The sequence below is a fragment of the Eumetopias jubatus genome, unplaced genomic scaffold, assembly GCF_037043125.1.
Source record: "Eumetopias jubatus isolate StellerSeaLion01/CBP00866 unplaced genomic scaffold, mEumJub1_p1.0 scaffold_36, whole genome shotgun sequence".
In the NCBI taxonomy this organism is placed as follows: domain Eukaryota; kingdom Metazoa; phylum Chordata; class Mammalia; order Carnivora; family Otariidae; genus Eumetopias; species Eumetopias jubatus.
Genome location: NW_028274842.1, coordinates 1,234,710 through 1,249,354, shown reverse-complemented (window position 1 = coordinate 1,249,354; position 14,645 = coordinate 1,234,710). Strand labels below are relative to the sequence as shown.

Here is a 14,645-nt window from a genome sequence, read left to right as displayed (position 1 = left end):
ACATCTGAAGTACAATATAGAAATTCATCCTTTTAGTGAACTGGGTCTTTTCCCAAGATTTTTATTTTGCATTTAACAAAATAACAGCAAATTTCAGGTATTAGAAGGATCGAAACAACCTCTTCTAGTCTGTTGTCCTTAGAACACCATCTTTTATTCATAGCTTCTCTTGTGGTGCTGGGAGGCAGATTCTGTTGCTCTAGCAACGCCCTGCATATCCTTGGGGATAGCTTACAGTTTTACTTTTTTTTTGAACAACAAAGAGCCATTGATACTACATGTTGCCAAAGGTTACAAAAGTTGAATTCTAAAATGAAAATATTTCTTCTATAGAAGTGGTACACCATATGCGTCCCACAAATTCAAAGAGATACGTAAGGATATGACCTTTGTGTGAACACTGATGAATCTAGCATAATACCGTTTGGCTTCAATGGATTATTCAGAGCAGAAGTAGCTGAAGTGTATGCCTTGTTTTCTAAGACCACTGTGGGGGACAAGGGGTTTATTCCCAGTATCTATAAAGATCCAGGAGCAGGAAAAGAAAAAAAAAAAAAACAAAGGTACCATCACTTACATTTTGTTTGTTACTTTGTAGTCACCTTCCCATCCTCACCCCCACCAAAATGAACTGCTATATCAAAATCCAATTACACTTTGACAGTAAATAGATCCTCAAAGAGTGGTTGTGACTGAATCCTTGTTCCTCAGAATAGATGTTAAATATACGAGAGTGTCAAGAGCTCTGAAATCTGTATTCCTAGCTTCATTTTAACTGGGTTCTCTTCATCTATGAAAAAAAAATTCCTTAGCTAGCTATTTTGTAAAACCAGGGAAAATATTTCTTTTCAAGTATTCTCTTCAAGATAAGTTATCTCATCCCCCTAGAAATCTGAAGGGACACACTGAGAACCACAGATGAGGAGTGAGAGGCTCCATAGAATCGCTTCCTGGGAAAACAACCATAAGAGTTTATAGAGGGTCAGGACATGGGAATCTGGATTTTGCTCAATAACAAGAGAGTGAGCTACAGGCTGAAAATGTAGATAAAATATAAGAATGAATCCCAATCTCCTCCACTCACTAGAGCCTGGGCAAAATCACTTGGCTTAGAAGGCCCTCCCAGCAGACCAAGCAAACCCCATAATTCAAGGCCATTCATTCATTCATTCATCAATATTTACTAGGTATATGTTATGTTTCAAGCCACCTGAAAGCTTTTCAAATGCTTACTAAACGCCTGATTGTACTCTTGAAGTCTTAGTCTCTAATAAAGTCTCTACTGATACAGTTTCTATAGCTATGATATGGAGAACTGTATTAAAAAATAACAGAGTTACAAGGTAATCATAGCTCGTAATAACAACCATACAGACAGTGGCATCTCTCACTAAAAGAAACCAAGTTTCCTTGGAGAAATGACTGATTCATAGCCTTGAACATCTTGTTCTTCAAGGGAAGCAAGGAAATGCTTAAACACCAATAGAGACATGTCAAAAGAATACTGGTGTTGGTTTGCGGCCATATCCCACTTTGAGCATCAAAATGAATGACAGAAATAATACATTAAATGAAAAATAAATGCATGAGTCCATAGTGAAACTCAAGAATAAGAAAGTGGGGGGAGAGAAGAGAGAAGAGGACAGAAAGGGAAAAATAAAAGAGGAAAAGCTCTACTTTACAGAAGAATACCAATTGTTATGGATTGAATTGTGTCCCACCCAAAATTCATATGCTGAAGCCCTAACTCCAAATGTGACTATATTTGGAGATGGGGCCTTTAGGGAAGGAATTAAGGTTAAATGAGGTCATAAGGGTAGGGCTGGAATCCTGTAGAACTGGTGTCCTTATATGAAAAGAAACACCAAGGTTCTCTCTTTCCACACACCATACAAAAGAGGCCATATGAAGACACTGAGAAGTCAGGTGTCTACAAGCCAAGAAGAGAGGCCTCGCCAAAATCCAACCCTGATGACACTTTGATCTTGGACTTCTAGCCTCCTGAACTGTGAGAAAAATGCATGCTTTCTGCTATTTAAGCCTGAGCCATACAGCTAATACAACAGTTAATAAATATTAAGAAAATGACAGAACTGAAAAAAAAAAATCACCATTTCTTAACCCACTATGTAAGAATCACTAATGGATGCTAAAATCACTGGGTTTATTGGTTTAAAAATATGTCCGCACAGGTTAACTTTACAATGGGGAAATTAGGAGTGCCATCACCACTGTAACCAAATGATCAAACTTAGCACCATCAATAATGGGACAACCGTTTATATACCTCTTGATGGATCCAATAAGAAATGTCCATCACCTATGCAGTATTCTTGCCAAGAATGTTTAACCTGAATCCAGTCATGAGAAAACAATGAGATAAATCCAAGAAAGGGAGACGTTTAAAAAAGCAATTGACCTAGATCTTCAAAATAGAGTCAGTATCAGAAACAGAAGAGACTACTTAGTTTTAAAGCCTCTAAACATCACAACCAAATGAAACTAATAAACCTTGCTTGAGTCTTGCCTCAACAAAAGCAACTAAATGGACATATTTGGTATAACTGGGGAAATTTTTTTTTTAAGTAGGCTCCAACGTGGGGCCTGAACTCAGGTTCCTGAGATCAAGACCTGAGCCAAGACCCAGAGTTGGATGCTCAACTGACTGAGCCACCCAGGCGCCCCATAACTAAAAGGCACCCTTTATAAAATGGGGATGTACATTTGATGAAAAAATTGAATTAGTGTTAATTTTCTTAGGTGTGAATAGTATAGTGGTGATATGGGAGATTGTCCTTATTCTCAGACAGTTCATGCTAAAGTGTTCATGGGTGAATTATCACATATCTGCAACTTTCTTTTAAATGGTTCAACAAGGGATGCCTGGGTGGCTCAGTTGGTTAAACGTCTGCCTTCAGCTCAGGTCATGATCCCAGGGTCCTGGGATCGAGCCCCACATCGGGCTCCTGGCTCAGCGGGTAGCCTGCTTCTCCCTCTCCCTCTGCCTCTCCCCCTGCTCATGCTCTCTCTCTCTGTATCTCTGTCTCAAATGAATAAAATCTTAAAAAAAATCATAATAATAATGAGTTTGAGACATTGTGAAAATCCCCAAAATATGACACAGAGACACAAAGCGAGCAAATGCTGTTGGGAAGATGGTGTCAACAAACTTGCTCGATGCAGGGTTGCCATGAACCTTCGATTTGTAAAAAACAAAACAGTATCTGCAAAGTACAATAAAATGAAGCACAATAAAATGGGGTATTCCTGTAAATAAATCAAGAGCAAAATAAAGCAGAGTAAAATGTTAATAGTTAATAAAGATAAAAGGTATACAGCATTCAATGTATTATTCTTCCAACTTTACTATGGTTTGGAGTTTTTCAAAATATACAGTTTAAAAAATAAAAAATCTAAAGATATTAAAATGTTTACTATTTTATGGCATGCAGCTTTTCCTAACTACTGACCGTGCACCTACCAAGACCAAATAGTATAACTTAATGGTTAGAGAGAATGGATGTCGGTTACCGACAGACCAACATTCAATGCCTGTCTCTCAGATCTTAGGCAAGGAAGGGCTCCAAGCTCTAGGTTTCTGCAGTGAAATGAGAATAGTATCTAACTGGTATGCAGCTGAGAAGATTTATAAAAAAGTCTATAAGTTTATAAAAAAAAAGTCTGGCACACGGGAAGGCACTATTATGATTACCTGATGGAATGAGGATAGGATTTAGAGGGTACTTAGCCTCCATTACATGCTGCACACTCTGGTAAGCACCCTCTACTAAAACTCTGACCTCACTTACTAACAAGGAGTGACTGCATTATATCGTGAGTGACCATTTTTGTGGCAAGAGTGTCTTCAACCAAATGAAAATTTCCTTAAAGGCAGGGATCAGGGCTTAACCCTAATTTCTGTATCTCCTAAAGAACCTAGTTATACCTGGTTATTCATGGTACTATTTCACCTGTATATTATGCTAGATCAGGACTTCTCAATCTTGGCTACACATTGGAATCACCTGGAGAGCTTTTAAAAAAATCTTGGGTATTTTTATTTTGTTGGTCTGGGGTGGGACCTAGACCTCAATATTTTTTAAAATTCCCATGGTGATGGTAAAAAGTTTATGTTCTGTGTTTCTCCTTAGGGAAATGACACCAGCTATTGCTGCCAACTTTCTACCAGCTTTGGAGTAGCCTGGAGGTTACTCTGGAGTAACCAGAGGGAGGCAGGTGTGTATTCTAACATGTCTGCCTTCTTCTAGGATCAGTGCTCATCCTCCTACTTCTTGAGCAATCTCAGATCATTTGTAACACCTTTGTGTAGCTTGCATAGGAGAGAAAAAAATATCTTTTTCCTCTATCCTTCTGGGACTGCTCTAACAAGAGACAGATTAACAAGAGAAAAGCATACATATTTATTTAATATACACTTTACATGACACAGGAGCCTTATAAGGGACTGAAGACCCAAAGAAATAATTAAACCTGAGAATTTTTATATTAGGTTTGATGAAGAGTGGAAAATTGTGGGAAAATATGATGGGACAAAGGACATGGGGTAAGTGTAGTAAACTGGGGGAAGCTTAGCAAAGGCCTGTTCATTCAGCTCCTTCTCTGTGTCCCCTCATCTTGAGAAAGAAGGATGCTCCTTTCCTTTAGGTATAGGGAAGTCACCTCTCACATGAAGGTTTCACGACCTGCTTCAGGGGAAGATCAGAAAGTCCCTCCTTCACATGCTGTTTCTCAAATTCCTTCAGCTTAAAATAGTCAATATGCCACAGTACTGTTTGGGGATAGTGAGTCCTGAACCTCATCTGTTGTTAATATAAAATGTGATCGATTGGTGCTTCAATTTATCAAAACGAATAATTACACCTAATGTTGCTCTTTCTTCAGTTGGTAAAACTATAAAGGTGACTAAACCAGAAGTTTGGGTGAGACTTCACAGCACTAATAATTGCCTGAACAGCACAAACATAACGGTTAAAGTGCATTATTGATCATTTGGGCTTTCGCAATTCAGAAAATATTTTCATTTGTGCGCCAGAGAAACCAAATCAGAAGGCAGACCGTTTGAATGATAAAAGAAATGGAGATGTGTAAGAGGGGAAATCAGAATCAGCAAGCATAGTAAGAATATGAGAACATGAGCATTTTATAGCACAGCTATCCAGCCAGCCGCCAGTGTTGAAAACCACGTTCCTGATGAAAATATACCCAGGTGCTGGTTGGATGCTGAGCATGTCCCACAGCCCCTCAACCACGACAGCCCCTCCGGTCATGAGTCTCGGCTACAACCCCGGTGGTCTGACATATCTAGGTTTCGTTTCCCTGCCCTCGGCTGTGCCCTCAGAGGCCCTGAACTGCTGGGAAGGCACCGTGGATCATCAATAAAATACAAAAAGAAAGGATACTCACAGTAAGATATAATCACTAATTAGGCACTTGCTTCTTCAGAGGAATCAGGACTAGACCACTTCCAAAAACTCTCCAGTTTCCCCACTAATAGCCAGGTAACCACGGCCAAGTCACTTAACCTCTCTCTCCATGTCCAAGTTTTCCTGTCTGTCAGAAAGAGATACTAAAGGGCTTAATTCATAGGTTGTTATGAGGATTCAGTAAGAGAAGGCATGTCAAATGCTTAACACAGTTCCCTCATACATAGTATCATGGGCTAAATGGAAACTAATATTATTAATATAGTAATAAATCCAAACCCAGCAGTTTCGTGGGTAGAAAAATAAAATAAATTAACGGAAATCCAAATTAACCCCTATTTCCGTTCATTTGTACGAGAAAGCTTTGAAATTTCAGCAGATAGTAATGGACTGAAATATTCCAACTTTGTTCTGACAGTATCTTCAAACAAAATTTAGGTATTTAAGGCCACTGTCCTTGAAAAGAGAACCCAAAGATTAACTGCTTCTAGAAAAGATGGCTTCAAATTTTACAAATTTCCATTTCTTCTAACTAAACCTAAGACATGCCCTCCAAATAAATAACAAAGGTGATGTTATAGTGGGACCATTTCCACTCATTGCCAAGACATTTCTAACTAACAGTGAGGCAGCTGAGACTTTAAATTTTTAACTGAAAAGAATAATGCAAATGAGATTGAAAAACCCTGTTGGGTAAGACAACATCAAAGAACAATATGCTAAAGAGTTGGAAACCAAAGGAGAAAAAGCAATAAGCCTCAGTGGAGCAAAAGGAAGGATAATTCAGTGATTACTTCATGTAAGGAAGAAAAAATTTTCCTCTACTTTCTCAGAATCAGAACATGGAGCCCTTCAGATTAAACAGATAAAAGGCAGATTAACAGGAAAAAGGCACACAAAGTGTACTGATATTAATATTAACATCATGCATGGGGACATCACAGAAAAGAAGTGAAAATCAAAAGAAGTGGTTAGACTGCATTTGGGCAGAGGCTTATATATTATTTTACCAAGAGTGATGAACTGGGGAGAAATCGCTAGGCCAGGGCTCCGAGGAACAATAAATTGTGGGAAGGTGGCTGTCAGTAAGGTTTGTCAGGCAGACTCATCTTTGTGCTATCTCTGCTCTTCCTGGTACAGGACGTGGGAACACCTTTACAAATGGAAATTTCTGCCCTGCTTTTAGTCAGAAATGGGGAGGACTTTTCCTATGTCTTTCTCAATTGCCTTCAGCTCAAAAATAACCCTTATGCCAATGGGACATATCTGGGGGTGGTGTATTCTGGACCCCTTCACTAGAAAGCAACTGTGGACTCACAGTGAAGTTTTCCAAAGGCAAGTTGCTCTGAATAACATAAATAGATAAAATTGTTCTACCATGTAATTGAAGTACCCTAAAGGAGAAATAGTAGAAGTGGACTAGACAGCATATAACAAAAGAAAGCTAAGGATTTCTTATCACGAAGGTAGAAAGAAAGGGAATTGATTTTTTTAAAGATTTATTTATTTATTTTAGAGAGACAGAGAGAGAAAGAGTGTGCACACAAGTGGGGGGAAAGGCAGAGGGAGAGAATCTTCAAGCAGGCAGCCTACCATGGGGCTCGATCCCATAACCCATGAGATCATGACCTGAGCTGAAACCAAGAGTCTGATGCTCAAGAGCCACCCAGGAACCTCAGGAATTGATTTTTAAAATGCTAAAACGAGGGATGCCTGGGTGGCTCAGTCAGTTAAGCTTCTGCCTTCAGCTCAGGTCATGGTCCCAGGGTCCTGGGATCGAGCCCCGCATCGGGCTCCCTGCTCCGTGGGAAGCCTGCTTCTCCCTCTGCCTGCCGCTCCCCCCACCCCGCTTGTACTCAATCTCTCTCTCTCTCTGACAAATAAATAGACAAAATCTTTAAAAAAAAAATGCTAAAATGAGAAAAGCTGAATGGTTATCAAAGGTTTTTTTTTCAGGGTAGTCAAAATTTTGATATTATTCTTGTTAACTTTTACTACAGGTTTAAAATGTTGGGAAAACATTTAATGAAAGTATCACAACAATGATAGATAACATGTAAATCAATTTTACCTTTAGTAAATTCAACATGAGGTAGAACATCTAAATTTAAAGATTCTAGCCCTAACAAAGAAAGACTAATTCCCACTCTAATGAAGCAATTCTAGATAAAACATAACGAGATAAAGTGTTACTTTTAAGTCCAGGCAGGTAGGCCTTTGGCAACCCACAAAGCCTCTGTTGATCTCAATCACAGTACGGATACGACAGACTATAATGGACCCTGAAGTGGTCTCCCTCGTAAGATTCTGTTTCAACATAAATGGATATGACTCTCTTGTTAAGATGGGCCTCTTCCTTTTCCTTCAGTCACACTTTTAAAATTGAATACGTTCCTCGTAAAAATAGTTGCATTATATTATGACACAATAAAAAACACACTTTCTTCTCAGTTCCTTTTACAGAACAGGATTACAAGTATTTTTAGGGTCCCAAAATCTTATAAAACCAAAATCTGGAACATTTTAAAATATCTTGCTATCTCAAGAAGTTGTAAAATTTTCTTAAGTTTGTTTTTTTATTTAAATTCAATTAATTAACATATAATACGTTATTTGTTTCAGGGATACAGGTCTGTGATTCATCAGTCTTTTATAATACCCAGTGCTCATTACATCACATACCCTCCCCAATGTCCATCACCCAGTTACCCCATCCCTCAACCCCCCTCCCAAGAAGCTGTAAAATTTTTAAACAAGTTTTAATAAGTAAGCCTGGTTTGTCATGAATTGTTCATACTGTTATTAAAATGTCATTTTGAAAAATTACAGAACACTTTTCAAATTTCATGAGCATCTGAGTATTAGATCTCTAGATATTTGCATAGATCACATATTTAAGTTTGAGGGACCAATGTCTCTCCTACAGAAACTTACACAGCAAGAAGCTACAGTGTGGGGTCAATCATAATGAAGCATGCTGTTATTGACCACGTTGATCTAAAATGATCCCTTAACCTTTTTCACTTGTTCTTTTCCTTTATCTTTTTGCAAAACTTCAAAAACTTATGTTTTTTATCCTGTCTTAGGGTTAAAGGTTTTGAAATTACGCTCATGTATTAAAGTTATAAGCCTACACATGTAAAAGTTCTGGTTCCCAAAGCAAATTTTCTCGTCCCTTAAGAGCCTGAACCTGAGCACCAGTAGTAGGGGGAATGTCGCCCGTGATCACCTTTCCCTTTTAAGAATGCTTTTTCCAGTTCAATTTGGTGACCCTTTCTTTTCTTTCTAGTTATTGGGAGCCTTTTCTAAGTACTACCAAACAGGAAATTACCACAAAGACAAGTGGAAGGAAAAAAACATTTTTAAAATAACTTCACATACCACCTGCAATTCTGGTAAATGCCTCGCTCTCAGAGTGTGCGGGCATTTTTGAGATTTCTGTCAAATCAGTCGCACTGCCCCCCCACGGGGATCCGTGTTCCCTTTTCAGCTCAGTAATCAAATAGCTCTGACTGGTCCATGTCTGCTTTTGTCCACTTCTGACCTACATGTTCCCGTGAGGGACATCTTTGTCTCACTTTTCTTTGGTCACTGAGTTCATGTACCTCAATAGGCTAAGTCTAGCAGTCCATTAAGGAGAATTCTCAGCTCAGCCCCAGGCCACCCAGAAACCCCGGTTGCATGTTCTCACTGAATGGCTTCACTGGTGGCCCATTCAAATGTGCTAATGTCAGAAAAAAGGGCTGAATGGGGCGTCAATGTACACCATTGCCGAGGCAAGTGACTGGGCTTCCAATAAAGCCTCCCCCGGGGTGATGTTAAGCAGAGTTAGCAATGGTGCTGAGGCTGAGCCAGGGCTAATGCTCCAATCATGCCAGCAACAGGTGGGACAGATGCAGCCACTGCAATATGAAATCACAGTGCAGAGTTCACCTGCACTTCAATCCTCTCTCCAGCTTCCAACCTGCAGATAAATGTGCAGTTACACCTCCTTCTCCCTCTGGTTGTGGGGCAGGCTCACGGAAGACGTTTTGGGTGGGAAAGGATATGGGCATTGTTTGTTTCCAATTGTTCTGAGGTTTACTTCTGTTGAAAAGCTTTCTTAGAGCCCTTCTATTTTCTCATGGACCGTACAGAAGCAGAGAAAGCATTGTCTCGAGGGTCACCCCCAAAGCATTAAAGAGACATTTTCGCTCAGCAAAAGACTATTTTGATCATGCAAAGCAGATGTCACATTACAGCCCCGTGCTGCTAATTCTCATAAAAGAACATCTTGAACTGCAACGAAATTATGAAGGTATGATGACTAAACCAATCCCGCAGCCCCTCCTCCTCTAACTGGGGCGAACGAAAGGGGAAAGAAAAGGAGGGCACAACTCCCATTTTTCCTTCTAAAGGTGTCTGAGAAGAAACATAAAAGCAACCAGCCAGTCAGGATTTCCATAATCATTTTTCAATTCACTGAAGACCCCTGGATTTCTGAATTATTCACCAATATACGGTATGCCCACACATCAACCTGGAAGAATAGCCCAAAATTATAGTCCCACTGTCACCCAAACTTGCCACCAACATGAACCAGTACCACTGCCTCCCAGATTCCTAACCCTTAAATCCTGGTGACAGTCTGCAGAGCCAGGCCACGGTCATGACAACCTCAGCCTTCCAGGAACACCCAACATTTTGCTTGGCCACTCACTACAAGTCAACATGTACAAAAACAATTTTCATTTCTTCAGCTCCCTCAAAACCATTTTTCCACTCCTGAATCAAAAATACCAACAAGCCGGGGCACCTGGGTGGCTCAGATGGTTAAGCGTCTGCCTTCAGCTCAGGTCATGATCCCAGGGTCCAAAGATGGAGCCCCACATTGGGCTCCTGGCTCAGCGGGGAGCCTGCTTCTCCCTCTCCCTTTGCCTCCCCCCTGCTCATGCTCTCTCTCTCTCTCTGTGTCTCAAATGAATAAATAAAATCTTTAAAAAAAAAATACCAACGCGCCAAAGAGTACAGGATATCTCCCCATCTCGGCTAACTTTGGAAAACTGTCATTTTGTTGGGGGATAAAGTCCAAAGCACACGATGCACACACATATCCAAAATGGAATTCAACCCACATGGAAGTGATTCTTAACTATTCCAGAGTGCTAACCTTGGGGATCTCCCAACTAGAGAGTAAGCCCTGAGAACTCATTTCGATCCAGGTTAAAGAGGGATGGTTTTTGTGGAGGGAACTCTCTGAGGCCCACGTTGTCTATCTGGTCCCTGAACAGAGGTCTTCCCCAGGGCTTTATATCTGGTTGCCAAGCCAGCAGCTGGTGCTGGACAGCTGTCCCTGGAGGAGACTTCTTTAGAACGGCAGCCCCAAGTTGACTCCCACACAGTCGTGTTGCTCACATATATTAAGGGGTTTATGGTGAATAAGATTCAAGGACAGTGGTTCTTAGGCACTAGAGAGAAGGTAAGGGGTCCCACAGAGCCTCTAGCCTAAAAATCTTTTTTTTTTCCTTTGCAGCCACATAAAAGAAGGTTTCTCCCTCATTGTCCCTCATCTTCTAACGTTGGTAAGCAACTACGAAGGTTTTGCAAATTATTATAATTTTTATGTAATGTGGAATTCATTTCTTTTCCCTAATTTTTTATAATGGATATGGATTGTTTTTATACTCAGAAAAAGAGTTTTGTTTTTTTTTTAATAGGAAAGTTAATTGATCCTCAATCTTTTATTCCTTGGAAGTGGAATTTTGCCCTCAATTCCCTAAGAGAAACTAAATATCTGTGTAACATGCTACTAAGAGAAACTACTGGCTAATTTTTGAAAAATGAAATTCAAATTACTCAATCAAGAAAAAAATCTCCCGTCTTCTCTCTCCATAATTTCCCTCCTCCTTGATCATACTTCACCCAACGCTATTTAAGGTGTAAACTTAAATTTAAAAAAAAATCTATGGCTTCTTGTTGGAACTCGTATCTGTAAAGCTCACACTCCTCTAACTGGGGTAGCATTTGAGGGTATTTAGATCTTGCTCCAGGGAACTACACCCATGAGATGTTAGAACTTACCCATTTTAGTTCCTCTGGTATATTTCTAAACAGAGGATGCAAGGATCCCTTCAAAACTATTACAAACTTACATGAAAACTGGATTAGGTTCATACCCAGCCACCTGGCTTGCATTATTTCTCTCATCTTTATTCCTTATGTAGATCAGCTTAAGAAGTCAGAAACTTAGGGGCACCTGGGTGGCTCAGTCATGATCTCAGAATGGTGAGCTCAAGCCCCGAGCCAGGGCTCTGCGCTCAGTGGGGAGTCTGCTTGGGATTCTCTCTCTCCCTCTCCCTCGGTCCCTCCCACCCCCACCCCCGTCTCTCTCAAATAAATAAGTAAATCTTAAAAAAAAAAAAGTCGTCACAAATTTATCGAGCAGTTTTTAAAAGATGCCTCTAGATTTTACGTTCTTCACTGCCTCTAAAGAGGCTCCACAAAATGCCCAGAAAGAATGGGCCAATCCCCAGCTGTCCCTTTGTTTATCATTCCTTCCCTCCTCCCTGCTGTGCCCTGCCCTGCTCCCCTCCCCCAGCCACCCAGACTTTGCTTTTGAAGGCATCCTTGACTTCAGAGAAGTTAGACCATGTCACGGATGTCCTCTCTACGGCAGGCTAGTAGAGGTAATGGGCCCTGTGGGAGAGAGGCAGCCAAAGAGAGAGAGGGATTCCTTTGGATACTTAAGGGAATTACTGAGGAGCCTCAGCAGACTCTGGCTAACAAATTAAAAAAAAAAAAAAATGGAAAGCAGCTGATGTTGTTTTACTAGATCCTTTATGCACTCAAGGAAAGGCCACTGTGGAAGTGGAGATGGTGGTGGTTTGTTGTTTGGGGGAGGGGAGTAATTTTTTAAATTATCCTTAGGCCACTTACTGAAGACTCTGAATAAATGTTTCAGATAATTGAGACTATTAATTAAGACTACACCCAGGAAAAGTCATTAGCATTTTGCTCACTAGACAGAGATGGAACAATGAATAAATTCTAGTTAAACAAGAAAAAGTCAATAGCAATCATTTCATAAGTTAGAAAACCAAGTATTTAAGTGCTGCTGTGGGATAAATCAAAAAGAATTTAGAAGAAATCCTTTCTTTTCTCCAGCCTACATTTTTCACTGGAAACAAAGGACAAAGTTACACTCCTAATCTCCCTAACTTCAGCAAAGAACTCTTCACAGGATTCTTCTGATGTTGACTTCAGGCCCTTAAAGCCTGGCCTTTTCTGTACATGTACTGGGGATCATATGCACGAACTTTCGGATAGGGATATATCTACCAACCCTGCCCTCAGAGCAAAATCTGTCCCAGCCCACCTTTAGGCTAGAACTCAATGATGTGTGTTCTTATTGGATCCTCACTCAAACCTACCACCTCCTTTCCAAAGAATGACTGAAGTAGAGACTGCAACACAGAAATACTTCAGATAGGAATTAGCCATTGGCTAACTGGCTCTAACCTTCCTGTATGGATACAATGTAGCAATGATACTGGTGAAGCCCACATTAACACCTTCCACATAAACAGCCCAATTCAAAAAGAAGAATGATTAGATAGACATCCCAAAGTACAAAAACAGGATAGATCACATGTGAGGCATTAATACAGACATACATAATGAACATTCTCCTATGTATTTTGTCACTGTTGTTACAAACAAGTGTTCCTTATATGGAAAAAATTGCATTATATTTTCTTACCTTTTTCTCTTGTGACCCAAGAGTAGAATCAACTTGGCATTGAATTGACTCTATTCCAAAGAGACAAATCCCTTCATTGAAGGAGAATCTTGCTTTAAGAACCCCACACTCAGCTGCTAGACTAAGAGAATTAACATAGAAAGATGCAAAAAAAGGCATTTTAGTACAATACAGCAAATTGCAAATTCTGTATATGCAAGTGGGTGGACCTGTATCACAGAGCAGCAACACTGCATAGAAGACCTATGCCTTTATGGAGTAACTTTTCCCCCTGCCTAACTAGGCTTCCAAACAAGCATCCAGCTTTGTTTTCTACTCCTACAAATGTCACTGATGTTGTAGAATCACTTTTTTGCAAGATATATGTGAGCGTGATTCTTAAAAGCAAGTGTCAGCTGAAGCTATTTACTGCATGCAGCTTCTAATTATCTTTTCTTACAAGAGTCTGTTACGCCAAGATCCCAAGCAAACCTACCACCTAGTGACACGCAGTGTATTTGTCTACACCTTCAGAGCTTGCCATAGCTACAGATGCCATCTTCCTAGACTGTCTCTGAAATCTCATGTTTTAGCACTTCAAAAAGGTACCAAGACAATAGTAGGGATGAAGGGAGTGGGTCCTCCTCCCCAATTCAAAAAATGTCAGACATATTTTATGAGCCTAAAGGACTTTGTGTCTCATTGTCAAAATCTTTCTTCACCAAAAGATTAAAACTAGCTAGAACACAGTAGATTGTATTAATTATATAGTCTATTAATTAGACTTTGTATGTAAAATAATTAGCAATGAAGTATCTATGCCAACTGATTAGTGTAGACTTTTATTATTGATGTGGCGGCAAAAATAAATAGGATCTTTAACAAAATTATTTTTAAAGCTACTATGAGCCTCCCTTTTTTGTAGCATTCTTAAACAACTCTTAACTATCATCAAATGGCCCTGCTGTTCTCTCGAATGCCATTGGCAAGAGTTGCAAGCTTCTGGGTTAATTCTATGTAATAAATCAACATTTCTAAATAAGATTCATATATTTAAAAAATCAGTTGCTGTGACTTCACAGCTTGATACAATTTTCTATACGAAAGGGCCTGATAAAGTTTTCGTTTTTTTAACAGTTTAAAAAAATAAGCAGTGACTGGCACCCAAACCTAAAAGAAAGCCAGCAACAAGTCTAATGAAAATCGTGCAGAGAGCCCATCAGACATTAAGTAAATACTTTGCTTGTGTTTTCTAGTCCCTTTTTGTTTGGTTACCATGGCAACCTGTTTTTGTGGGGGTCACTTGGAATGTATAAGAATTTGCTGCAATTAGATGCTTGCGTCCCATTGGCCAGTATAATAGAGTAGTAAAACTAAAAAGAAGTAAAAGAGAAGGAAAGGCACGGGTGAATGTGGACAAAGCCAACATGCACTTCAGGAACGAAAGAAAAAATTTTGTAAGCCTAATTATCTTTCAGAGCTAT

At 39.7% G+C, this 14,645-nt stretch overlaps 1 protein-coding gene and 1 long non-coding RNA gene across 8 annotated transcripts in view; one reads left to right on the top strand and one right to left on the bottom strand.

Annotated features, from left to right (window-relative positions):
- Nucleotides 1-14,645, top strand: part of LOC148161938 (uncharacterized) — a 202,974-nt gene that overhangs the window by 132,482 nt on the left and 55,847 nt on the right. For all 3 annotated transcript variants that reach the window (XM_088020497.1, XM_088020501.1, XM_088020498.1), the window contains 2 exons: nt 4,152-4,236; nt 10,957-11,005. The gene's annotated coding sequence lies outside the window, so the exon portion shown is untranslated. The remainder of the gene's footprint in view (nt 1-4,151; nt 4,237-10,956; nt 11,006-14,645) is intronic.
- LOC114203190 (uncharacterized) overlaps nt 1-14,645 on the bottom strand; it is a 104,437-nt gene that overhangs the window by 54,655 nt on the left and 35,137 nt on the right. For 2 of the 5 annotated variants that reach the window (XR_015767268.1, XR_015767265.1), the window contains exons 4-5: nt 13,183-13,303; nt 5,425-5,571 (exon numbers count right to left, since the gene is read on the bottom strand). The exons of 1 other annotated variant lie outside the window; for it this stretch is intronic. This is a non-coding gene — a long non-coding RNA (uncharacterized LOC114203190). The remainder of the gene's footprint in view (nt 1-5,424; nt 5,572-13,182; nt 13,304-14,645) is intronic. 2 more of the 5 variants (XR_015767267.1, XR_015767266.1) reach the window with 1 other exon arrangement.